Source organism: Bombina bombina, chromosome 3 (genome assembly GCF_027579735.1).
Source record: "Bombina bombina isolate aBomBom1 chromosome 3, aBomBom1.pri, whole genome shotgun sequence".
In the NCBI taxonomy this organism is placed as follows: Eukaryota; Metazoa; Chordata; class Amphibia; order Anura; family Bombinatoridae; genus Bombina; species Bombina bombina.
The window spans coordinates 908,830,893-908,857,837 of record NC_069501.1 but is presented as its reverse complement, the minus strand read 5'-3'; positions in this window follow the sequence as shown (position 1 = coordinate 908,857,837).

Below are 26,945 nucleotides of genomic sequence, written 5' to 3'. Positions count from 1 at the left end.
TTCTAGCCTACAAGTGGATGTATTTCTAAAAAAAAGGATTTGTAAAACACGGTTATCTGAAACTGGACCAGATTTCATGCTTTGTGGATCCTTTGCAACATCAAAGTGCTACACCTATTTATATATCATTATCTCAATGTAAATGTCTCTGAACCTCAATTTGTCAGCTTCTCAAATGTCAAACTCAACAATAAGTGGTAAAAACTTTCTCCTTGATATATTGCTGAAGATGTTCCTGCAGAACAGTTCATGTGAAAGCTTCTACAAGGTTATAATCTAGCATGACACTCATGGTTAAAACATTTGTATTAAGGTTTTCACAAAAAGATTGTCATTTATTTATTTATTTGTGGATTCTAATGGAAAGAACTCTCTGACTTTATGTTAATAATAGAAAGCAGCAACAACCATCCTTGAACTCCAGAAAGTGGTTATAGATGAAAAGGTGTATATGTTTCAGCTAAAGCACTTACTACAAGATGCTAGCAGTTGTCTTATCTCTAATTTTCTATTATACCGGTTATAGATTTGGCTCTAATTTAAAGAACATTTCCATTGTATGTTTGTTCTCAAAGCTTAGAGATAAATCAGGTTATTCCAAGTTCAGATGAGCTTGTCTGTAGCTAAAATCACTATTTACAATTCACTTTCAAAGCGCACTTTGTATATTCAAATGTGATTAAGAATTAGATAAAAGTAAACCAGTAACTGAGGTTAAAAGGGACGGTAAACACCTTTAGATTTTAACATAAAAGTTTTAGATATACATCGCAAAACAACTTGACAACATACTTTTTTAGCTATGAAAATGAAAAGGATATTTTAATTTTCAGAACTTAAATATAAAACTGTAGACTTATCAATGCCAACCCTGCTACATATATTCCCAAACTTGGGTTTAACAGATAAGAACTGCAAAACAATGCACTCTATACTAAAAATAGCCACGTCAGCTACAGATCCCTATTGGGTTCTCTAAATAAGGCAAGTGGGGGATGGAGTTTGGCTATTGAAAATTAATTAAAAAAACAATAATGTTTATAACATTCTGTGCAATTTATCAAGAAAGCCACATTGAAACTAACCAGTAGGTATGAGCATTTGGATTCTTCATGAGGATCTGGATTTATTCTTGTCACCACACTAAAATCTGTGTAAATCCAGATCTTAGTGTGGTAATTATCACAAGAATAAATCCAGCTTTGAAAAGAGCCAAACGGCACGAATGGTTAAAAAAAAGGATTCATATGTACATATTTACTAACGAGTAAATCATATACATCAAATTCATAAGTTATCTGGCTGATGTGTTTGTGTACTCCCTGGTCTTGCAAGATTATCTAAGAAGTCTTGTCTCATCTACTGCAAGGTCCATCAAAGACAGTTAGCTTGAGAGCTGTTTATCTCTCTATGTAGAAGAGTTCTGGATGTGAGGGAAACAAACATTAAAGTTTAATGCTCAAACATAAAAAATAATTATGTTTTTTTCATGATTTCTCTACATGCAGGCAAAATGTTTCATAATTGGGTCCTAACAATTATGATGAGGAAAGGATTTGATATCCAGCACTCCTCAAATCCTGAATGTCATAGGTACAAAAGTAGATATTTCTGTATGTGCTAAAGTAAACCATGTTTAACATAGTCAAATTATGTCACACTCCATTGTTTCTGATACATCTCAGACTGCTATATATTGGTGACATGATACCTTTCCATTTAACAATGCTATATTAAAGGGACACTCAAGTCATAGTAAACATTTATGATTCAGAAAGAGCATGCAGCTTTAAGACACTTTCCAATTCACTTCCATTATCAAACTTTGCAAATTCTTTTTATATTCACACTGTCTGCGGAACAAGATCCTACTGAGCATGTGCACAAGCTCACTGGGTATACATAAACTAGTCTGTGATAGGCTGATGTCTGTCACATGATACTGGGGGCAGAAAATGGGGGGGGATTGTCAGAAAAAAAATCTACTGCTTATTTGAAATTTATTCTAAGTGCTATTGCATTGTCTTTTTATTATGTACGTGTAAATTATGCATTTCTACTGCATTGCGTGGTCCTTTAATAGCAAACAATACTATTTTTAAACAATTTCTCACTTCTGCAATGTTGACATAAAGCTATTTTTTCATCTACTTTCTCAATGATTGCTAACACAATTGTAACATAATTCTAAGCACAGAGAGATTAAAAAATGCTACATTGACATCACAAACAACGTTTCCCACTTAATTTAACACTGCTATATACCTAACGATATGAGGAAGTTGCCCGTACAATCAATGTAGAAGCTAGATTCTATTTAAAAAAATTAATTGCATCATGTGTTGTCCAAATTGCATTATTCAGGGGTAAAACTTTATTTTATAGTCGAGGTACTTAATGACTCAGAAGAAAAGAGGCACACATTAATAATTCCATTTAAGGAACTATATTTATTTACACTGATGAATGGACCTCTAAGTTGTTTTGCTATATTGCTGCATTGAATTAGGTCAATGCTGGTTGCAAGGCCATCCTTCATCAGCAAATTTGTTGGGAGATCACTTTTTAAGAAAGTAGGACCTTTGAGAACTAAGAGGTAAGATAAGTAAATAAAAAAGTGGTTGATTAGTTTACTAACTTTCTCCTGCCAGTGAGTGACTGAATGCTGTAGAAATTGTATGACTGGCTATTTTGTTTTTATTGATGCTTTAGAAGAAAGAAGGTTATATCAGAAACCTGTGATGTTTACTGAAGTAATTGATTATCAGCTAGATTCCGAGTTTTGCGTTATGAGTGAAAAAGCATTGTTATGCTTCATAGCACTGCTTTTTTTTTAACACTGCTATTACAAGTCTTGTAGGTATAGGTGTACCGCACACCTTTTTGGCCATCACGCAACCTCAGTACCGCACTTTTAAAAAGTCCAATCAGCCAATAGGAATTAAAGGGGAAAAAATCCTATTGGCTGTTGCAATCAGCCAATAGGATTGAGCTTTCATCCTATTGTCTTGGATGAGAACTCCCCCGGATTGATGAAGATCGAAGAGGCCTCCTTGATGAAGACTTCTTTCTGCTTGGATGAGAACTTCACCGGCTGGATGAGGATGGATGTCTGGACTTCGATAACTGTAAGTGGATCGTCGGGAGTTAGTGTTAGGTTTTTTTTTAAGTGTTTTTTGGGTGTTTTTTTTTTTAGCTTTGGGTTTGGGCACTGTAAAAGAGCTAAATGCCCTTTTAATGGCAATGCCCATCCAAATGCCCTTTTCAGGGCAATGGTTAGCTTAGGTTTATTTAGATGGGTTTTTATTTGGAGGGGTTGGTTGGGTGGTGGGTTTTACTGTTGGGGGATGTTTGTATTTTTTTTTACAGGTAAAAGAGCTGATTTCTTTGGGGCAATGCCCCACAAATGGACATTTTAAGGGCCATAGGCAGTTTAGTGTAGGCTAGGGTTTTTTTTTTTAATTTTGTGGGGGCTTTTTTATTTTGATAGGGCTATTAGATTAGGAGTAATTCATTTTTTATTTCTGATCATTTCATTTTTTATTTTTGTAATTTAGAGTTTATTTTTTTTGTAAGTTAGAAAATTGTATTTTAATTTTATTGTAATGTTAGTTTTTAGTGTAAGGCATGTTAGGTTTTATTTTACAGGTAAATTTGTATTTATTTTAACTAGGTAGTTATTAAATAGTTAATAACTATTTACTAACTAGTCTACCTAGTTAAAATAAATACAAACTTAGCTGTGAAATATAAAACCTAAGATAGCTACAATATAAATATTAGTAAGTATGTATTTAGTTTTAAATAGGAATTATTTAGGTAATAATTGTACGGTTTATTTAGATTTATTTTAATTATATTTAAGTTAGGGGGTGTTAGGGTTAGATTTAGGCTTAGAGTTACGTTAGGGTTAGGGTTATGCTTAGGGTTACGTTAGGGTAAGGTTTAGGGGTTAATATATTTATTTAGTGTTAGTGATGTTGGAGGACAGATGTTTAGGGGTTAATAACTTTTACCAAGTGTACTAAGGGACAAAGAGAGGGCCAACAGCAGTTGGCTAAGTGTGAAAGGGCATTTTAAATGCCATTTCTCAAAATGCATAGCCTGTCAGCATAGCAGAGTGACGTCCATCTTTCAGTCAGCAACAACAAATCGGGTATTCAGTTTGGCAAATTGCACAAATTGTAGAACCCCTTTTGTTGTATACTTGGTAGATTGTTCTCAGTGCAATGGGCAGTATATAGGGTGCACAACAAGGGAGGTCCGCTCCAGGATCAGAGAGCATTTAAATGACATCTCTCATGATAGAGACAGCTCAGGCCTTTCACAACATTTTATCTCTGTGCATGGGGGCGATGTTACTTCGCTCTCATGGCAGGTGATAGAATGTGTTCGTAACCCCCCTAGAGGGGGAGATAGAGCAGCACGCCTGATGTTGCGTGAAGCTTTTTGGATCTTCAAAATGAAGACAAGAAAGCCACAGGGCTTCAACATAGAGGGGGATGTGATAAACTTCTGGAAAAAATAAGAGTCCTTTTCTAAATCTTAGGGTCCCCTTATCAGTCAGTTTAGCAGCGTTAGCCTACCCATAAAAAATAAAAAATATATATACATATAGTGCTGAGATATGAAACTCTTGGAAATCCGATGACAAACATATATATCTTATAAATTATAGGAGACAATTGTGCTATAAATATAAAATAGAGTTGTTGGATAATGTACCTAATAATTGAGCTAGCTGAGACAATATACATATATGGTAGTATGAATGAGTTTACATATAACAGCTTTAAAAATGTTTTTTCTAAATCAATTAAGGGGGTAGAGCATACATAAAAGCAATAAGCAGCCGAATAATAAGGGGTTAAACACAATAGACTGAGGAACCAATAAGGAATCATCTTCAGGTTTAAAAGGCAGGAAGGAGGGGTAACCGGTCATGTTCATGATTAAGGAATTGACCGAAACATGTAGGACTGACTGGTTCCTGAAAATGTTCTGCCTACTCTTTTGATTTTAACTACTCTGTTGCCTACTAAGATGTTTTAATCAATATATGGACATTAAACTACTTATGCTTACTTTGGAGGATCGCAGTGTATTCCTTTTGCTTGCGTTAATAACTTTAGTATAGTAGTGGCGACATTGGGGGTGGCAGATTAGGGGTTTATAACTGTAATGTAGGTGGCAGCGATATCGGGAGCGGCAGATTAGGGGTTAATAGTTTTATTTAGGTGGTGGCGATGTTAAGGGCAGCAGATTAGGGGTTAATAACATTATGTAGGTGGCGGCGATGATGGGGGCGGCAGATTAGGGGTGTTTAGAGGTGGTTTTTATGTTAGAGTGTTAGGTTTAAACATAACTTTTTCTTTCCCCATAGACATCAATGGGGCTGCATTACGGAGCTTTTGTTTCCACACTCTCAGGTATTAGGCTTCTTTTTTGCCGGCTCTCCTCATTGATGTCTATGGGGAAATCATGCACGAGCACGTCAAAGCAGCGCTTGTATTCAGGTGCGGTATGGAGCTCAACGTCACCATATCGCCCATACAAGCCTGCTTTTTGTAAACTTGTAATAGCAGTGCTATAGGGAGGTGAAATAATGCTGCTTTTGTGGCGGTCGTTAATTTCCCTATAGCGCTGAAAACTCGGAATCTAGCTGTATGTTATTTATGATGCACCATATAATTATACCAATGTTATGTAAGGTTTTATAAGCAAAAAGTTAAATCTTTGTTATCTAAAACAAAGAATTCCTCACTTTACATTTCCCAGCTAAGGTTTACAGTGAAGATATAAGTACTGGCTTTTATAATGTGTTAAACCATGAAATTTCCATGTATTATTTAATTCACAAGCAAAGCACAAATTTGTTTAAACCAGAGATTGATTGGTTTTAACAATGTTCTTGCTTAAGAGAGAAAATTAGAGACATAGAAGGGTAAAATGGAGTAACACAAAATACTTTATATTAAGTGGCAGGTCTGCCATTGAACCACAACATTCACATGGGTAGCTAATAATTAGACTATGAAATTGCGGTGTAGTATTAAATACTTAATGCACTGCAAGCCCATTCAAATAACTATGAGAAAAAAATTGCTTTACTAAAATATTTCTAGTAGTATGTTATAGACATTGCATTTAATTGTAATATTTGTTTCTTATAAAAGTGGGCATTTCAAAATATATTATTTTTTCTTTTTTTTAAAATGCATGTTCCTGTCTTAAAGGGATACTAAACCCAATTTTTTTCTTTCATGATTTAGATAGAGCATATTTTTCTTCGCTTTCTTGCTATCTTTATTTAAAAAGCAGGAATTTAAAGCTTAGGCCATTTTTTGTTCAGAACCTGGGTTATGCTTGCTTATTGGTGGCTAAATGTAGCCACCAATAAGAAAGCACTATCCAGGGTTCTGAACCTAAAATGGGCCAGCTCCTAAGCTTTACATTCCTGTTTTTTAAATAAAGAAAATTTGATAATAGGAGTAAATTAAAACATCTCTTAAAATTGCATGTTCTGTCTGATTCATGAAATAAAAAATGTGGGTTTAGTATACCTTTAAGCTCTGTCAGGCTAGCCAATCAACATTAGTAGGAAGTAAACAGCTAATATGAATTTCAATTATATCCCAGTTTGTAAAGTAACCTTTTATAGCAAAAAAAAAAAAAAAGACACATCCTTAATTAACATGAGTTTAAGTGCTTTATGAGATGCTATCGAGGAACATGAAACAAAGCATTCATCTGAGTATTCAATCACTTTGCAAAGTCTTTGACTATTTCAATAAAAGGCATCCAAATATGAGATGAGTTATGCACATAAATAAAAACAAAAATTGAGAATATTTTTAAATAAAACTAGCTTTAAAAAATGCTTTTGTATTTGGCCTTTAAATGTTAAACTGTGTTTTTTGAAGCTGAGACCAATTTTCAGTTTAATATCCCAGTGGGTTTATGAAATTTGTGACAGTGATCTAGAATTATATATGTCTCATAACCCTTTCACTATAGTTTAACAACTGTTATGGGCATTCTAGATTAACAGATGATAGCATTTCTGTCATGAAACAGAATTGGATTGCTACCACTCCTTCTTTGACATGTCATGGAGTGGATTCTCCTGACATCCTGACATAATATTTATGATGATGATTTATGACTTTCAGCAAAAAAAAAGTAAGATAGATAAGGCTACATTATATTTAATTGTATTATAATACATGTGTGGTCAGTCCTGTTTTATTTGATTTGTAGTTTTACTGCAGTCATGTTTTTATTCATTGAATATGATCATGAATATTAGGTTTGTTCTCAGTATAAATTTATGACAGAAAAGATGAGATTTTCCTCTTTCAAATAAAGGAACATAACTGAATGAGAGAACTTTATTTTTAGGGCCTTTCCCCACTTGAAGGGGCAGTCTAGTCACCTTTCATTATTCAGATAGGGAATCTAATTTTACAACTATAAATAAGGGGGCAGTCTGCAGAGGCTTAGATACTAGATAATCAATTCTGGAGTAGACTACATTATTATTCTTATTCTTTATTTATAAAGCACCAACAGATTACACAGCGCTGCCCATGGTACAAGGATAAAAGTACAACGGAGAAACAATACAATAAAAGACAAAATTGTACAGACAAATACAGGGGGAAATGAGGGCCCTATCCCATGGGAATACATTAATCAACTGACAAATTGAGGTAAAAAGATCCCTCTTGTTAAACATGGACTCTCCTATTTTAAATGAAGGACGTTATGAATTTTAGTCCAAAAAAATTGATAAGTGCTTCACCACTATACTTACATGTCAGGTTCTGTCAAAAGCTTAACTGTGGCCTAGATTTGGAGTTTGGCGGTAGCCGTGAAAACCAGCGTTAGAGGCTCCTAACGCTGGTTTTAGGCTACCGTCGGTATTTGGAGTCATTAAAAAAAGGGTCTAACGCTCACTTTCCAGCCGCGACTTTTCCATACCGCAGATCCCCTTACGTCAATTGCGTATCCTATCTTTTCAATGGGATTTTTCTAACTCCGGTATTTAGAGTCGTGGCTGAAGTGAGCGTTAGAAATCTAACGACAAAACTCCAGCCGCAGAAAAAAGTCAGGAGTTAAGAGCTTTCTGGGCTAACGCCGGTTCATAAAGCTCTTAACTACTGTACTCTAAAGTACACTAACACCCATAAACTACCTATGTACCCCTAAACCGAGGTCCCCCCACATCGCCACTACTCGATTAAATTTTTTTAACCCCTAATCTGCCGACCGCCACCTACGTTATACTTATGTACCCCTAATCTGCTGCCCCTAACACCGCCGACCCCTATATTATATTTATTAACCCCTAATCTGCCCCCCACAACATCGCCGCTACCTACCTACAATTATTAACCCCTAATCTGCCGACCGCAAAGCGCCGCCACCTACGTTATCCTTATGTACCCCAATCTGCTGCCCCTAACACCGCCGACCCCTATATTATATTTATTTACCCCTAACCTGCCCCCCACAATGTTGCAGCCAGCTACCTACAATAATTAACCCCTAATCTGCCGACCGGAGCTCACCGCTATTCTAATAAATTTTTTAACCCCTAAAGCTAATTCTAACCCTAACATCCCCCTAAGTTAAATATAATTTTATTCTAACGAAATAAATTAACTCTTATTAAATAACTTATTCCTATTTAAAGCTAAATACTTACCTGTAAAATAAATCCTAATATAGCTACAATATAAATTATAATTATATTATAGCTATTTTAGGATTTATATTTATTTTACAGGTAACTTTGTATTTATTTTAACCAGGTACAATAGCTATTAAATAGTTAAGAACTATTTAATAGTTACCTAGTTAAAATAAGTACAAAATTACATGTAAAATAAATCCTAACCTAAGTTACAATTAAACCTAACACTATACTATCATTAAATTAATTAAATAAAATACCTACAATTACCTACAATTAAACCTAACACTACACTATCAATACATTAATTAAATACAATACCTACAAATAACTACAATGAAATAAACTAACTAAAGTACAAAACATAAAAAAGAACTAAGTTACAAAAAATAAAAAAATATTTACAAACATTAGAAATATATTACAACAATTTTAAACTAATTACACCTACTCTAAGCCACATAATAAAATAACAAAGCCCCCCAAAATAAAAAAATGCCCTACCCTATTCTAAATTACTAAAGTTCAAAGCTCTTTTACCTTACCAGCCCTGAACAGGGCCCTTTGCGGGGCATGCCCCAAGAAGTTCAGCTCTTTTGCCTGTAAAAAAAAACATACAATATCCCCCCCCCCAACATTACAACCCACCACCCACATACCCCTAATCTAACCCAAACCCCCCTTAAATAAACCTAACACTAAGCCCCTGAAGATCTCCCTACCTTGAGTCGTCAATTAGTTTAAAATTGTTGTAATATATTTCTAATGTTTGTAAATATTTTTTTATTTTTTGTAACTTAGTTCTTTTTTATTTTTTGTACTTTAGTTAGTTTATTTCATTGTAGTTATTTGTAGGTATTGTATTTAATTAATGTATTGATAGTGTAGTGTTAGGTTTAATTGTAGGTAATTGTAGGTATTTTATTTAATTAATTTAATGATAGTATAGTGTTAGGTTTAATTGTAACTTAGGTTAGGATTTATTTTACAGGTAATTTTGTACTTATTTTAACTAGGAAACTATTAAATAGTTCTTAACTATTTAATAGCTATTGTACCTGGTTAAAATAAATACAAAGTTACCTGTAAAATAAATATAAATCCTAAAATAGCTATAATATAATTATAATTTATATTGTAGCTATATTACAATTTATTTTACAGGTAAGTATTTAGCTTAAAATAGGAATAAGTTATTTAATAAGAGTTAATTAATTTTGTTAGATTTAAATTATATTTAAGTTAGGGGGGTGTTAGTGTTAGGGTTAGACTTAGCTTTAGGGGTTAATACATTTATTAGAATAGCGGTGAGCTCCAGTCGGCAGATTAGGGGTTAATGTTTGAAGTTAGGTGTCGGCGATGTTAGGGAGGGCAGATTAGGGGTTAATACTATTTATTATAGGGTTAGTGAGGCGGATTAGGGGTTAATAACTTTATTATAATAGCGGTGCGGTCCGGTCAGCAGATTAGGGGTTAATAAGTGTAGGTAGGTGGAGGCGACGTTGTGGGGGGCAGATTAGGGGTTAATAAATATAATATAGGGGTCGGCGGTGTTAGGGGCAGCAGATTAGGGGTAATTAGGGATAATGTAAGTAGCGGCGGTTTACGGAGCGGCAGATTAGGGGTTAATAATAATATGCAGGGGTCAGCGATAGCGGGGGCAGCAGATTAGGGGTTAATAAGTGTAAGGTTAGGGGTGTTTAGACTCGGGGTACATGTTAGAGTGTTAGGTGCAGACGTAGGATGTGTTTCCCCATAGAAAACAATTGGGCTGCGTTAGGAGCTGAACGCGGCTTTTTTGCAGGTGTTAGGTTTTTTTTCAGCTCAAACAGCCCCATTGTTTCCTATGGGGGAATCGTGCACGAGCACGTTTTTGAGGCTGGCCGCGTCCGTAAGCAACTCTGGTATCGAGAGTTGCAGTTGCGTTAAATATGCTCTACGCTCCTTTTTTGGAGCCTAACGCAGCCATTCTGCGACTCTCAATACCAGAGGTATTTTAAAGGTGCGGCCAGAAAAAAGCCAGCGTTAGCTACGCGGGTTGTTACCGACAAAACTCTAAATCTAGCCGATAGTGATTACAGCCTAATTATTAGCCCCTAAAAATGAATGTGTCTCAAAATAGGGCTTGTTTACCAGAGTTTATTTAATGAATAGCAATTTTTTTAAAAAAGCACTAAAAATTAAAAAAAATACATAATAATACTCACTCAGCTCTGCTAGCAGCAAACATTACATATACATTAGTGTCATAAAAACATGTCTATGTATTAAAAAAGGATTATATTGTTATATATCACCTTTCAAGTTTAAGAAAATTGCTGTAAAAGTAATATTTCATATTTTTAACAGATATGTCTAACAGTTATAGTTTTTATGTGTATACAGCAGACATTAAGCTATTGAATATATATATATATATATATATAAATAGATAAATCTGTTTATGTATGTAAGACCCTGTCTCAAGTTTTGCAGCAGTGCCCATGTAATTATTTTGGCCTCCTACCAAATTTAAGTTGAATTTGTATTTATATCAACTACTGCAGTGGTATAAGCAATGTAGACCCTTGGGGGTTTATTCATAAATGGAACTGGCTCTGATCAGAGCCACATCAAAGCTCTCTTCGCACAACTGAGTCTGTTTGTAGATTCCCTTCTGAACATTTATGCAGCACCGCGGGATAACATTTTAGACTCAACAGCAGTACAACAGACCATCCTTTCTTTCTATTGTTAGAAAAGATTTGGAGAAAACTGTCACAGCCTTTTTTTTTCTTGTCATTAATAAAAAATATAGGCCTACTGGGGAAATAATTGCTTCGTCTTGAACTTTGGACAAGTTTTCCACCAAGATCGTGGATCAACTGTGACGCTGTTGGCTATTGATGTGCACATTCAAGCTTGACTCTTACATTTTAATTGATCTTACACTTAAGCATTTGTTGCAGCTGTTGAACCTGTCAGAGATGCAAAGCATATGCACACAACACCTCCAAGCAAATGAAACATATCAGCAAGTGCTATAATCAATAACACTGTAATATTCTTTGCTAAATAACAGTATGGCAGCAGAAGTGCATAAGACAATGATGAATTATTCAATAGGTCTGGTATCCTGGAACATTGCTCTTTCCATGCTTTAAGCCCTTTTGTGACTGAAACACCTGGCACAGTAATTTCATCTTCATCATCTCACTGAATATTTAAAGGGTAACTTTTGTTAAATTTAACTGACCTTAAGATCTTGTTCTAGAATTGTATGTTTGAAGTTTCATGAGATTTTTTTTTAACTTTACTGGAGCACTGACATACTAGACATTGCGTTTTATACAAAGAAAATACAATAGACTTGTCAAACTGGCAACATTCTTTTTATTTTAATTAATATTTATTTTATTTAATATTTTATTTTATTATATATTTCTTTATGTTTTTTTATATTCTCACAAATATATTTATTATATTATAGCATAATAATTGATAGAATTACTACACACTGCATAAAAAAAAGTTTAAAAAACTACTAATTTGTTGCCTTTATAACAATTTATAATAATTATAAAACAGCCAAATGCATCATTTGAATCTCAGTCAAGTAAAAAAACTGTGTGAAGTGCATGTGTTTTTTTATGGACTTGAAATTCAAAGTTATTTCAATAAATCACAAAACCATTACAACGTATTGTGTGTTTTTTGAGTAGATTTGCAACATGAAAACTCTACTTAAACTCTGCACTGAGAGAAATCAATGGGTATTTCAATGCATCAGAGAGATTTTCTATGATTTTTTTGATTTATCTAATTTAGGACACTTGATCTCTTGAAAATCTTTTTTGGCCTCTTTTAACTAGTAAGTCTTGGCTGCTCAGGGCATGCTTTAAATGTACACAATTTTACGCATAATCAATTCACATTTTAAAAATACATCCTGTCATGCTCTCAATGTACACGATTTGACACATAATCAATTCACATATTAAAATACATGGTTGTTTCCCTGGTTAATAAAAAAAAGTTAAAATAGAGTTTAAATCACACTTGCAACCTATGAAACATTTTCATAACTTCATTTCTATCAATAGAATGTTCATTTATGATTACAAAAAAGGGTTTGGAGATCTTTTAGAAATATTAATTATAAAATGAAGCAAACTTATATAAAATTGTTAATTAAGTGGAACTAAGACTGTAGTCAAACACATTAGGCATCCACCATCAATATTGACTGATTAGTTACCATGATTTATTTTTGTATTGATCCATGTAGGTTTTGCTTCTGTATAGGTGTACAAAACCCCCTGGCATAAACTTCAGTGAAAAATCTGCTTCCTATAGTTTTTATGTATTTACCTAATCTAGGGCCTCCAATCAATGTTTTTGAAATTGTGAAAGAAAAAAATGGATAGCCAATGAGTTTGTCTCTTTGCTTGTTTGTGTGTTTGTTTGTTTTATTTATGTCAATTACATTTCATAAAATATAAAGAGCGCTGACTGAATTAGTGAGAATGTTAGAAAATTTATATAACAGCATCAAATAAGAAGGTTAATTCATGACATGTGCAAAAAATAATTTCAAGTCATGGCCATATTGGAGATGGTAGCACTAGCATGATCCACAGCTTTCTGCTTTTAACTTGGCCACTTATTTATTTATTTATTTATTTACTTATCTATCGTCTTTTCTCTTTGATTCTCTTACATCACCTAACAGTCATCTGTTTGTAATTTGCAATCTCACAAAGGAGATATTTTGAACAATGTCATCAACAGGACATTTTTGCTTATGAAGATAAGTAGATAGACAGACAGGTAGATAGATAGACAGTCAGACAGACAGACATATATACAGTTAGAAAGACAGAATATTTCAATGCTGCTGCTGTAAGCAAAGAAAACAACTATTTAGCTTTCATCTATTGAAAAAGAAAAGTGTTGTTAGATGCATCATTACATTTTAATAGCAAAGTTTGAAAAACCTAACTGAGAAATCAATGCAAAAATATGAATGTATAAAAAATTGTTCTATTTCACTCCTTCAGGCAGAACAACCCTTCCAGATTTTTGTTAAGTTTGGCTGCTCTTGCCTAGCCGTTAGACCTTTGGATTTTCCATGTGAATTGTAATAAGATGCTCAGACAAACATGAATTCATACAAATGTGACTACAGCATAAGTGCGTAAAACCCCCAAAATACCATTATTGATTTACTGACTTTAAATTAGTAAAATATTTATATACCTTCAGTATATATCTAGATTATCATGCTTGGTAGGGTGTTATATTAGAATAAGTAAACAAATGCATAACTTTTATTGTTCCTTATATATTAAGCAAATAATAGTCTACATTTGTGCTTTAACCCTTTAACGACACAGATGTTGCCTGTACATCACATGTCGTTAAGAGGTTTTCAGCCCTGTTATAACGCAGGCCTCGCTGACAGCAATGAGACTCACTATTGCTTTATGCTTCACTCCAGGAGGCATTCAGAAATAGTGTGGTCTTGCCACTGCTGGTCAATAAAGTGACAGTGTACACTAGATTTTTATTTGCATAAATGTTTTGTAGATGATCCATTTATATAGCCCCTTTGGGAGCGTTTTTGTAAAAATGTATAGTTTTACTTATTGTTAAATAACATTGTGCTGATTTTAAGAATCATAACCAAGCCAAAAAGCTATATATGTATACTGATGTCTACAGATTCCTGCTTGCTCTTGTTTGTGTTATGGGTTTTTTCATCTGCTTTCTCAGCCCATTTCATTGGGTGTCCCAGCCTAACAACATCAACAGTGCTAAATTAAGAGCTTTATAGTAGTGTCTATTACATGTAGCTATATGAAAATGCAAGTGTACTGTCCCTTGAAACCCCTAGAGTAAAATTGACAGCAGATCCACAGGTTACATTGGCTGTTGTTAAGGAATTGAAATTGTTTCTAATGGCTAAACTATTAGGACTTAAAGGGACAGTCAGGTCCAAAAAAACTTTCCTGTTTCAAATAGAGCATGTAATTTTAAACAACTTTCCAATTTACTTTTATCACCAGTTTTGCTTTGTTCTTTTGGTATTCTTAGTTGAAAGCTAGACCTAGGAAGGCTCATATGATAATTTCTAAACCCTTGAAGGCCGCCTCTAATCACATGCTTTTGTATTTGCTTTTCACAGCAGGGGAGAGCTAGTTCAAGTAAACTCTACAGATAACATTGTGAGCACGCCCGTGGATTGTGGCAGACACTGCACTAATTGGTTAAAATAAGTCAAAAGATAATAAATAAAATGTCATGTGATCAGGGGGGCTGTCAGAAGATGTTTAGATACAAGTTAATCACAGAGGTAAAAAAGTATATTAATATAACTGTGTTGGTTATGCAAAACTGGGTAATGGGTAATAAAGGGATTATCTATCTTTTAAAACAACAAAAAATCTGGTGTTGACTGTCCCTTTAAGGCTCTCCGGTCTGGTGATGTTGCTTTGTTAGTATTACAAGGCCTCTCAGAGAATGTTTTAAAGGAAATTTTACCTTGGGAGATCACTGAGACACTTTCTTTACAATACAATGCACAGCAAAATAAGATGATCATTTCTCTCCATGCCAGTATTAGGCCCATAGTACTTTATGTATCTTTATGCCACACTCTGAGGTAAGTTCTGAGAGATAAAATCTAAAAATAGAACAGCACATATTTTGTGAATGCAAAAGGGAAAAACACATCAAATGATTGACTCAGAATACCTGAATTTCAGTAATAAAATGTAAATACAATTTTAAAAATAGTACACAAAAATATTGCTAAATGTTAAGTGGGAAAATAGAAAATACTAATGTACATTCCCACATCACAAAAGCCTCCTTCCAAATAAAATTAATTATGTACTTTTTTTGACGTGTTCTAGTGTTTTTGTATGTGCTTATGTCTAGAAAATCTTCTTCAGTTTCAAGACTGTCATGTTTACACATGAGCAGGACCTTGTGTTGTTGGAATAGATATTTTTAGTTACATTATTTTGTGCAAATAATTCAGCTTTGACCTTTTAAAAATGTTTAAAAAGTGTAACCACCTAACTGCTTGACCTAATGAGCTCCTCATAGCTTTTCCTTCCATATATTACCCACCTTACTTGTCCAAGGAACAATGATGTTGACATAGCTGCAGTAAATGAAGTCAGATGAAGAATGTGCTATTCATTTTTTTTATTTATTTATTTTCTTATTTATTCTTTTGTAATTTGTTATTGGAGCTGCAGAATGGGTGTAACCTTGTACTTTGAAAACTAATAAACATGGAATTATTGTGGGGTTAGGGAGGATGTTTGTATGATTATTCCTCTATGCTGCTCTTTTAGTAATGTTGTTGATTAAAAAAGTATTATTATTATTATTTATTTGCAAAGCATTGTCCAACTCCATAGAAATGGGCACATGAGTAGGGGTACACAATGACACTGATTCATTGTAAAAAAAAAAGAAATACAGAAATAGAAATAGAGCATGTCATTTTAAACAGCTTTCTAATTTACTTCTATTATCTAATTTGCTTTGTTTGTTTGCTATCCTTTGTTGAAAATAATACCTAGGTAGTCTAAGGAGCAGTAAAGCACTACTAGGAGCTAGCTGCACATATAGATCTCTGGTCATTGTCTTACTTGATGTGTCCAGCTATCTATCCCTATTGCATTGATCTACCTTTAATAAAGGATACAAAGAGAACAAAGCAACATTGATAATACAAGTGTATTGGAAAGTTGTTTACAAATATATACTGTATCTGGATCATAAATAATTTGGGAGGGTTCTACCCCAAAGAGCTTACAATCTGCACATACCAATGACTGAAACAATTTCTTTAATATGTGGAGATCACATGGGAATGGAGAGATGAACTAACTCTAATTAGTAAATGTGTGTACCTATAGTAAATGATTTAGAAAATATAAAAAAATATTGTTTGTAGAAGAATGCATTTCAATATAGAAAAAAAGGGGGCATAGAGATTTATAAAATATTAATAGTTGAATAACACCACAAAATTTGTGCCTTGCTGTTTCAAGTTCCTGTAGTCTAAATATGGAGATTTCTGGCTAAATGGCAGTCTCTAATATGTCCCACTGAACTCCAATATTTTAAAACTGTTCTTCCTATCCATAAAATCTAAAGCTCTATGATCATATATTCATCAAGCAGTGGTGAGGTCCAACCCATTGTAAGAAATACAAAATAGTAATAAATACAAAAAGTACAATTTTTTAAGATGATCTATAATGTATATATATATTTACATATATATATATACTGTATATACAACAGCAATTTAAAATATGGGGAGGCGAAAAGTGAGTTTAAAATCCTCCACTAAATCCAAAATGTAGAGAAAATAACTCATTGTGTAAACCATTTACAAATCTAGACAAGTCAGAAGACTTGCTTTTACCTGAGAAACTCTCTGATTACACTGTTTCCAATGCAGTGTGGTAAAAGCAAGACTTGTGGTAAAAGCAAGTCTTCTGACTTGTCTAGATTTGTAAATGGTTTACACAATGAGTTATTTTCTCTACACACACATATATATATATATATTAGTAAAGAATGGGGATGCACTCACCAGGATTTCCAAAGTTATCTTTTAATGTAACGTTTCGGGGTGTTACCCCCTTTGTCAGACAATACAAAATAACAATGCACAACCTACTTATCACCGTGCCTTTTAAACTAACCTAAGTGATACAGTTCCAGGTTATCACCTGTGATGCCACTCCCAATGTCAGCAATCAACAAGTGAAGACCCCAGTGTGCTCCCAGTGTGTGTGACTACCTAATGATATAAACATATAAACATATTAACTAAAAGTGAACACCAAGTGCCCTATCTTAGTGAAAGAACCACAGAGCACAATTAATGCATAGCCTGGTGGGGAATAACAGTGTAGAGGCTTGTCACATCAAGTGTGACAAGCAAGTCATCTTCCTCAAGGTGGAAATTCTTTGATAGTTTTCAGCAATGCCTGTGAGTCAAGACGGAATGATTCCATATTCCTCACCACCGGCTGCAATAGTCCATCAAGGTATGTTGCAATGGGCTGTAGTATTGACCCTATTGCCGACACAATGGGTCTACTGGGGGGTGAGATCAGACATTTGTGAGCCTTTGCAAAGGTATAAAATACTGGGGTTCTAGGAAACAACGTAATTAAGTAATCCAATGTCATTTTGTCCAGGTAGCCTTTATTGAAGACAGCAGTCAGGTAGGTGTCAATCCTTGCCTTAAAGCTTTTGACAGGATCTGCTTTGAGTCGTGTGTAAGTTTCAGTATCATTTAACTGTTTCATAATGTTATTTTAAAATTGATGCTGCTACGGTATATTAAGCATTTGTTTTGTTTGGTTTTATTTTTTATTTGGTTTACATATTGTTCTGGGTGTTTGACTCAACGGACTGGGAGTTGGGCGCTCCTCTGTGTTTTTGTACTGTTGATTGGACACATTATGCCTTACCCTGGATTGGGGGGGCTGCTGTTGTTAGGTATGGTTGCTATGGCAACCATCCGCTGGCTGTAATTAGCATACTGGCTTATCAGGTACTAATATCACATTTACCTTGGGGATTTTCATTCCTTTTTCAATCTATTTGGAGTATTGCTATGCATTCATTGTGCTCTGTGGTTCTTTCACTAAGCTAGGGTACTTGTTGTTCACTTTTAGTTAATATGTTTATATATTTATATGATTAGGTAGCCACACACACCACATCCTGGTGAGTGCATCCCCATTCCTTACTACTATCAATAACATGGAAGCACCCTGGGTGGATGAAATGTTAACCGTGAGTGATGGCCTTTCTACTGTCTATATATATATATATATATATATACATATATACAAAGGAAACATCAAGATCTCAGTGAGCTGAAAAAGCATGAGTGTAATAGTCTGACAGTGAAACTTAGATGTAGCCATATATTGAGGCATCTTTTATGAACCTTTGCTTCTCTTGAGCAAAAATATCTGACGATATGGGCAGAGATATAGTCTATTCCATTCTTCAGTTTTTGTGATTTTTAGTTGCTTTTAAGTTTTCAAAGCAATAATGATGCAATTAATGATTCTTTTAAATACGGAGCAGAAGAGGATTGGAAACTTTTGGCCCAGGGCAAGCAGTGGTAGTAGTGATTAAGCTAAATATAGCATACATCATTATCTTTGTTTTTCACACCTGGCAATATATTGACACCTCTATGCAATGATGACTAACTATAAATATACCATACCTAAAGTTGCTGCCTGTGCCCTCTGAGCTCTTCTCTCCTCCTCTTCTATTGCTGTGCAAGGTACCATTAGTGAAGGAATTGGGGCCCACACAGTTTTTCTCCCATGAGCATTAAGCACTGCATGTGGGACAAAAGCAGAGCTGAATTCCGGCACCTAAGCAGACTGGTGAGATGTGTTAACCCCTATTCCTCTATGATAGCAGCCCAGTCTGATCCTAGGGAGTATGAAAAATATTTGCATTTCCACTTGAAAGAAAACACATGGGCAATAAATTTATAGCATTCAAAATAACATACAAAATTGTAATCTTTGGTAGAATATTTATATTATGGATGAGTTTAGAGCACTAGTCAGACATGTTATGTTTGACTGTCATAGAGGGCTGCCCTCTTTGGCAGCCTATTGGTTAATAACAGGCTGTCATACTAACTTATTTTTATTTGGGTTAAGGGTGATATTTTTAAAACCACTATTACAAGGCTAAAATTCAACTCTCCAAGCATTTCAATTGTGACATTTTAACTGTAAATCGAGAAACTATAGTTATCAATAAGGTTAAATGTCTTGGAAATGTTGTCAGACTTGTGTTATATAAAATATGCAACAATATTCACTTTCCCTTAACACCACAATTAATGTGTCAGATAAAATTATGGGTAATATTCATTCATAAACACGTATTTAAATAAGTGATGCAATTTAAAGAGAGGCAAAATTATATCCTGCAAGTTAACAAGGCTTAAAGCTTATATCATTTTAATACATTAAAAAGTACAGATATTTAAATAATTAGATAGCAGACAATAATATGTAAAAATAACTATTCAAGCATAATACCTTTACTATTTCTATAACAGTATTCCACATGTTTTATTTTGTTACATGCGCATGTTGCCTTTGTATGGACATAGCTGTAACTAAAGTATTTCAGTGCATGAAATATAGTGCTTTAACCAAAGAGTTTGGATTTTATATTTTGAAAATGAATGTATTTTTGGGAGATATTTTTATGAATATTGAAAAGTTCCCACAGCAAATTTTAAATGACATAAAAAGAGAGTATAAGAACTAGGAACAGCAAATGTCATAACAGGTGTAATAAACAGAAAAAAGCTAACATTGAGTTTGTGTATGTAAAATGAACCCACAGATATATATTAATCAATGAAACATGCTGTACAACATAATAGCTAAGATTACAACTGGTGTATACAGGAGCCATGAACAAGTCTCTCTGACACCGGCTTTTTATAGCAAGAACCTATCAGCAAATAATTACAACTGAAATGGAGTATCAACAAGTTATTGACATCATTTAATCACCCCAGAGTGGTAATAAAAGTAGACACAGCTTTTAGCACATGCACATCCTATAGAACAGGGGTGAACATATCCCATAAGTGCCCAAGGTATTGGTTGCAGTTTAAGTGCATAATAAATTATTCTTCTTATAAATCAATTTTATACATCAGTAATTTAGTTTTAAAGGGACATAAAATCCAAACCTTTTCTTTCATGATTCAGATAAAGCATACAATTTTAAACCACTTTCCAAATGTACTTTTATTATCAATGTGTATTCATTCTTTTGGTATCCTTTGTTGAAGGAGCAGCAATGCCTACTTAAGGAATGCTTTTCAACAAAGATTACCAAGAGGAAAAAAACTAATTACATAATAGAAATTGGAAAATTATATGGTTTAGTTGAATCATGAACATTTAATTTGATTTTACTGTCCTTTTAATTGTTGATATCTTATTGACTTAAAAATAAATTAATTTCAATGTTTCTTTAATATCTATTTAAATTGAAAACAAAAAGCCTTTGTACTGCAAATTAAGAAGCAGCCGTCCTGCAACTGCTGCTTTTTAAACTCATTTGTTTGGGATGATTGGATTGTTGCACAATTGAAGAGGGTGATGCTGTACAAGGTAATCTTTGTGCAATGATAACTATGGGCAGTGGTCGAACAGCCCCCACTGTCCACTCACCATAAAGACAATTGGACAGGTCCACTAGCTGGGAACCTTGTCCATCCATCAGTTAGTGCATGGGGCCCATAATCTGTCTATGATTGTATTCTTTTAAGGTAAATTATGAATGTTGCTGCTCATGATAAGCAAAGGTAATGATTGCAACAGCAATCAGGGTAATAAGTGGTTTAGATGCTATTGTAGGACAATCGTATATTGGTTATTGTAGGCTCCGTTTATGAAGCTGCCATAGTAGCTTTGAAGCCTTTCATCTGACCGCTACGTAAGGGTTCTTTTGCTCACATTACACAAAAATTAGGGAAAATAAAATGCACACAAATTAATTTATACATTCCAAAATGTTTCTCAGATATCATGTTTTCAATTTGAAAATAATGGAACCCATTTATCATAAGGTCTCATAAAAATAAACTGTCCGCATACCTTCAGGGCAATCTATGCAGCATCAGCTGCTAGAAATGAAGGTTGCTCAATCAATCACTTATGCAACCCCGCCCTTGCACAAGAGCAGGATTACACAAATAAGTCCATGTTGTCTGACATCCTCAAACCTCTGAGGTTGCTTGCGGACACATTAAGGAGCAGTGGTCATAAACGGGGGGCAAATGTTTATTTAAGCATTCACTTTGGTGGCCCCTTATTTTAATAAAATAATTTTTTTTAACTACTTAAAAATAAATCAATTTTCAAAACAAAATTACTTGCTTTCATTTTTTTTTTTACCACAGATGCTATAGTCACTCTCACATATTCATTGATGAAGAAGAAGAAAAACATGATTCTATGTTTCTATAATGATAATGACAAAGTAACCGTATTAAGAAGAACAAAGACATAGAGATGATTCTTATGGAAAAGTAATTATATGTTAAGCTTCATATGCCTATGCAGTTAAATCTATAAGATTTTACATAATTGTGTTGTGCTCTATATCCTGATATAATAATATATACATTAGATCACTGAAGAAACACTGGGGTCTATTCAAATACCTTAAAATATTGTTTAAATTCATATTGTGTATGTTTCAGGTTTCTTTTAAATGGTATTCAAATTATTAGAACCTCAGTAATGTAAATTAAACTGCCTTAGTTTCAACTTGCAATAATTATATAACAGCTGTATTCTCTATATTGATGTGAAGTAAACTCACAATAGACTCCATTCATAAAGCTGCAGAAGCAAATTCTGAGCGCTTGTAGTGCAGGCTTGCACATGTAAGTAAGCAACTCCAAGTTAAAAAGCAGCAAACTAAAATTACCGCCCGGGCTGTCACCAAGATCTGACTAGGACAACCTCTGCTCTCGCATGATTTATTATAAAAGAGAAAGAATGCACAAGAGACAGGCAATAAGAATGCACAAGAAACAGGCAGATTGGTTCCCTACTAGGAAACATTGTCCACCTGCTCCTTGTTAAATAAAGGCCCATAAATTATTAAAAACATGCTTTGAGCTTTTCAAACAAATAATAAAAGCCCAAATGTAAAATATTAATATAGTAATTACATGATTCAACATTAAAGGGATATGAAACCCAGATAGAGCATGCAATTTTAAGCAACTTTACAATTTACTCCTATTATCAATTTAATTTTGCTCTCTTGGTATCTTCATTTGAAAAAGCAGGAGTGTAAGCTTAAGAGCTGGCCATTTATGGTTTAGCACCCTGGGTAGCGCTTGCTGATTGGTGGCTACATTTTTCTACCAATCAGCAAGCGCTATGCAGGTGTGAACCAGAAATATGACCGCTCTAAAGCTTACATTACTGATTTTCAAATAAAGATACCAAGACGTGCCAAAAAAATGATAATAGGAGTAAATTAGAAAGTTGCTTAAAATGGCATGCTATGAATTATGAAAGAAAATGTGGGTTTCATATCCCTTTAAGGGGCATTGTCTTTTGATAGCTAGCCAATTGGTATTATTTACTCAGAACTAAATGTAATTGTTTTTTGTGAATCCATTGTATCTTCAAAATATTGGAGAACTGAACATGGCTATAATATCACTACTTTTGTTTTGTTTTACAAATATTTAATAAAATATCTATCTTTTTATCTATATCTATCTGTTTTCTTTTCTTACAGCAGCAGCAAAATGGTCTGTCTGTAACCATCTATCTATCTATCTATCTATCTATCTATCTATCTATCTATCTATCTATCATCTACCAATCATTATATCTATCTATCTATCTATCTATCTATCTATCTATCTGTCTGTCTGTCTGTCTGTCTGTCTGTCTGTCTGTCTTTCTGTCTGTCTTTCTGTCTGTCTGTCTGTCTGTCTGTCTTTCTGTCTGTCTGTCTGTCTTTCTGTCTGTCTGTCTGTCTGTCTGTCTATCTATCTGTCTGTCTGTCTGTCTATAGATTGATCTAGCCTCAAATCTTTTTCAGGAACCACAAATTTTAATCACTTGTTTTTTTAATTTTTTTTCAAAAGCATTTCCTAGTAATGTTTCGCTTTAATAATATCAAACATTTCCCATTGTAAGCATTTATTGACAAATGAAACCAAATATAAAAACAATTATTTTAGTTAGTTTTTTTTGCATATATTTTTCACAGACTATGGATATTTTTTTAGCACACACAAATATTCTACACACTTGAAATATGACTGTAGCAAAATTGTTACAGAACTGGAATGTTTTTCCCCCAGACACTGGGGAATTACCAAATAATTTAAAAGAGCCTTAGGGGCCCATTTATCAAGCTCCGGATGGAGCTTGAGGGCCCGTGTCTAAAGACCGCTGCTCCATAACCTGTCCGTCTGCTCTGAGGAGGCGGACAGACATCGCTGCCATTCAACCAGATTGCGTAGATCAGGTTGATTGACACCCCCTGCTGGCGGCCGATTGGCTGCGAATCTGCAGGGAGCGGCATTGCACCAGCAGCTTATAAGAGCTGCTGATGCAATGCTAAATATGGAGAGCGTATTGCTCTCCGCATTCAGCGATGTCTGGCGGACCTGATCCGTACTGTCAAAACAGCACCGCCAGACCTATGATAAATATCCCCCTTTTGTATTAAAATTTTAAATTTTACTATTTTAGTAAACCTCTTGAAACTTATATTTTACTGCTTAATAAGATTGTACAAAAGGATGGACATATTAAATGGGGTAAGCTCTAAATGCCAGTCAAACTTTTAAACTTGCTCTAGTACTCAAGGTACGTGAACAATATATGCTAACGGTAATATTTACATTTCCACCTGCATCTGTGAAACAAGGATACACTTTTGCAATTTCATATAGAGTCATCCCATGTTATTTTGTAAAGTTTAGCCAAATTTAAATAAACTCAATTTAATGGTCTGTTAATAATTTGGGTATTATGAGTGTCTTTAATTTATGAAAATTAATATAACCATCAGAGACTTTTTTTCAGATTACATTAAGAACACCAGGTAATAGGATTAAATATTTATTTTTACACTGCTTAAACTATACGATTAGGAAAAATCTAATGTGATTTAATAGTGGTGGCAGACATAAAGCTTAGAAACTGATTTTAGTGTTACAAATCTGCAAAAATATATTAATAACATGTTTAATTGTGAATAATAAAAAGAAAACTCTTCTATGCATTTTTATTATATTTCATCTGCAATTTAAAAGATCAGTAAATATAGTATATTTGAAGAATCAATTAATGCATGATAAGAAGATAATGCAATAGCACATAGGCCCTGATATTCAAAGGTTCTCCAGCTTGGAGACAAATTGCATTTTAGAGTTCACAGGGGATGAACTCACTCAAGCCCGTATTTCTAAAGCCTCTCTGCTTAGGTAAGATATTCTAAAATAATCCTCCAGCACTGCTAGATCCCTAGTGAAATTTTCAAAAGGCAGATTTTGCTTTACTTCTCCAAGGTGCGTTCCCTGCATTTCTGTATGTGAAGAAGAGAAAAGCCCAGTGCAATGTAGCACTGTATGACATGACAGTTCAACTGCATGTACTGTACACTTTGTGCTTTCTGTTTTATATCACTTTACACTTCAGACTAAATTTTATTACATTTAAAACTTGCATTTTGGGGGGCAGAGCCAGCAGCCGAAGCAATAAGACGTGTCTTTCTAGAGCTCCTGCCATTCGAACAAATAAATCATTATCTTAGGCAAGTTAAGGAATCTTATACTCCAATATTTTTTGTTCATTACACTTTGGAGCACAGGACAGATGATATAAGACATTGAAGCAAAGCATTAGACCCCGCAACGGCACAAAGATTTTCTGGCTTGTTTGGATTGCTGCACGGAGTAAGCCACCATTATATGGAACACCTGCGCACCTTCATTACTACCAGAGATACATTTCCTACGGATTAACCTAGCCTTCAATTACATTATGGAGAGGCAAATTTGATCAAAGCTGTGTAGCTTAATACTCTCCTTGGACACCCAGCAACATGAACTCATTAGGGAACTGAGAGTGGCTGTGGATCTGCAACAGGAGGTACTGACAGCATGTAAGACCGCAAAAGTTACTAGACACACTGAACTGGAAAGGAAAGGCACCTCAAGATGCAGAGGAAGTGTGCAATGCAGAAGTTCGGAGCCTTGAACCCAATATGGTGGAATCGTCAGATCACAGTAGGCAGTGCAGTTCCCTACAGCCCTCTACCATTGACGCAGGGCCTGCTCAGCACAGCGCAGTACAAAACTGAAGCTATCTACCACAGACGAGAGAAATAGTAGCGGATCCACAGCCTACTCTACCTGCGTGGGAACCTGGAATGCATAGTATTTCTGATGGATCTGATACCGGCACGTAGCAAAATGGTCTTCTTGCAGAGCCCTATATAATAACATATCGGGAAGGTGAGGCCGACATCCTGGTAGGCGACGACAAGCTGATCCATGCTCTGAGGACTGAAGCCCAGACACTAGCAGAACTGACTGAGAGTGGAAGATCTCTGCAACCCGCTGGAAGTGGTAATAAGCAGAGTACTGCAAAGGGGACATATATTTGCTGGGTCCTACTAATCTGTGGCAATCACAGTAAACGGACATCTTCTGTTTTGTGGTGGGTTTTACATAATTTTACCCAGACTTTTTGTTTTCCCTAATACATTTCCTGTTGTGCTTTTAGTTACTTTCTAATTTTACAGACCAACATTAATGGCTACTTGTTTAAAATGTCTGATTGTTATGCACAAGTTGTATTTATATATTTTGCCTTTGGCTAGATTACCATGGTAATGTCTAAGGGAGTCCAATGTGGGGTTACAATATACGGATTTCTAATATAAATGCTCTAAGAAATTACCTGACATATACAGATACAGCACATCTAGATGCTATGCAGTCTTATAACTCTTGTATCCTAATTGATCCCCATAATTTTTGTACTGCTTTGCTTAAAACATTTTGGGAAAGCCCACATGAGTAATACCCTATTTATGTATACCAAACCCCATAAGGGTTATAGTTCCACTGGGATTTTTACATACTACCCCTGTTTAAGGGACAACTTGTTGGTAAAAACCATTCCTCTAAACTAACAACTTTTGCTTTTAGTATACTACACATAATCCCAGGCCCACCCTATTAAGGTATTCCCACTTCGTCTTCTGTTGTATAGGTCTTGCAGAGTTTCATTTTGTTTATTTTAGTCCTTCAATATTCAAGGACATGGTATATCAGAGCCGACTAATGAGCATGTGCATGGGCATGGGGAAAAAAATTAATTCTTGTTCCTGAAATGATATATATTAGGTACTAGCCCCATCACTATTTTCTTATCAACCACCTATTTATTCCCTATTTATATAATATACTTTGTCCTAGTTATAAGTGGATCTTATATTTCATAGCATTTGCCTACGCAGTACACATATTGAGAAAACATGGAGAGATTTATTTTGTGAAAGCCCATTTAATTTAAACACTATTACAAGCGGAGAATACCCAATTCAATCACCACTAATATATAAGCTTACTTACACTCCAGTATTATCGCACAAGTATGCTTAGTTTCTT